The sequence below is a fragment of the Furipterus horrens genome, unplaced genomic scaffold (genome assembly GCF_987537825.1).
Source record: "Furipterus horrens unplaced genomic scaffold, mFurHor1.1.pri manual_scaffold_1, whole genome shotgun sequence".
NCBI lineage: Eukaryota > Metazoa > Chordata > Mammalia > Chiroptera > Furipteridae > Furipterus > Furipterus horrens.
In genome coordinates, this window is record NW_028327171.1 from 134,961,104 (window position 1) to 134,963,119 (window position 2,016).

General features: G+C 39.7%; 1 pseudogene; it reads right to left on the minus strand.

Moving 5' to 3' along the window:
• Window positions 1–1,648, minus strand: LOC150021951 (hsc70-interacting protein-like; annotated as a pseudogene).
• Window positions 1,649–2,016: the final 368 nt, after the last annotated feature.

Below are 2,016 nucleotides of genomic sequence, written 5' to 3' on the forward strand. Positions count from 1 at the left end.
TTATGTTTGACTTCCAAATTTGCCTGACAATTTACTGGTAAGATTCATAACCTTGCAGTTGCTCTGATATTTTGACATATTTGCTGAGCTCTGAGCCATATCCTGAAAGGCCACCATAACTTCTGGATCCTGCATGGCTATAAGACTCCCTATATCAATAAGAATTTCATTGAGCAGGCATTTTTGTCATTCCAGGCATGCTCCCATCCCTTCCAGGTGTGCTCCCATCCTTTCCAGTCATTCCTCCAGGAATATTGCTATGCATTCCCCAAGAAAGGCACATGGAAAAGAGCCATACTGAATTCCTGATTGTCTGACTTCTTTCTCTTCCTGGGCTCACTCCTGTTCTTCCCAAGACCTCTTAATCCTTTCTATTCCTTCTTTGATCTCTTACAAGTCACATTTGTGCTTATACTTTCTCTTATGTTCTGAAATTTTCTGTGCCCTTAGTTGAACTTCTTTCATCATTGAACTAACATCTTCATCATAATCCAATCTACATGCAAAGGCAAGATCATGGGCTACTTTTTCTTGATGGTCCAGGAGTCTGTGTGCTTTTTCTTACCACTTGTAAGGTGGAGCTGAATCAGGATTTATTTCAATAGCTCTGTCGCAGTCTTGGATGACAGTATTTGACTTTTGTAATTTGATGAAGAGGCTGGCTCTCTTTGCATACAGAATGGGCAAGTGAGGATTCAGCTTGATGACATCTGTGAACAAGTAGATGGTTTTATGTAGTTCACCATCATCTAGGGCATCAGTGGTAGCCACTTTTTTTTATCATCTGTCTGATCCATCATCTCCTCAGTTATCTCTACATTTTCATCTCCCATTTCTTGAGAGGCATCAGTGTCTGTTCAATCATATCTTCAAGGTCAATTTTTAGATCACTTTTCTCACTGGATGGTTTGTCTGTCTTTGTCTTCTTCTGCCTTCTTACTATCTGTTTTTCCTTCCTTGATATTTCTTCTGATTTAGCTTTTTGAGTAGCAAGAGGTATATTACCTCCCATGCTCTCCACCCATTTCCTCAAGAAGTGCATCTTCTCTGTGTGCAGAATGGTGGGATCCTGCTTACACAATTTCACAAAGGCCCAAAGCTTGCTCTCTTTTTGGGGGTAGGCTTTATAGTTAGGAAGTAGTGGGAGGCAGCGGGCACTGCTAAGTTAGCAGCCATATTCCAGGCCCTGGGTGACAACTTAGTGTGATTTGGGGATGGCTGCCACCAGGCAGAACAACTGTGCTATTTTTCTTATTAGTCTTCCTGCACTAGGAATCATGCAGATTCTGGCCTTTTTTTTTTTTTTTTTGCCACTGTCAAATTTAGTTTTTTAAAAAGCAGTTTTGATAAAGTGATTCCTCTCTCCTAAATATTTTCTCTGTCCCCACTGTCCTCCAAGTTAAGTCCAAGACTCATTCTGTGACTCCCCAAATCCTTTTTCTTTAGAGTTACCACTGGAACCGCTTAAACTGTGCTGCTTATCTGAATATACCCCTGTGCTTTCCTGTCTATGGCCTGTCCTCATAATAGTTTCTTCTGTAATGTCCTGCTTCTCCTCTTACCCTACCCACTGAAAATGTTTCCATTCTTCATGTGTTACCACACTCATGAAGCCTTCTATATTTCCCTTAAAAGGATGCTCACTCATGCTCTTAATCTTCTTAGCCTCTTGCAACTTTGATAGCATTTGTCCTTGTGTATAGTTTATTAATAATATATTTGCCTTATCTGTTCTACTAGTCACCACGTGATTGCTAGCTCATAAAGATAGGAACTGAATCACTACTACTTTCCCTGATGTGTGCTGCCCACAGTAGCCTTTCAGTTATTTTTATTTATTTATTTATTTGCTTGTTCGTTTGTTTTATTTTTTTATTTATTTATTTTTTATTTTTATTTTTATTTTTCAGATTTAATGTGTTTTATTGATTAAAATATTACATTTGTGCCAATTTCCCTTCCCTCTGCTCCCCTCCACCTGGTGGCCCCCCTCCCTCCAGTTGTCCCCCCCTTTTA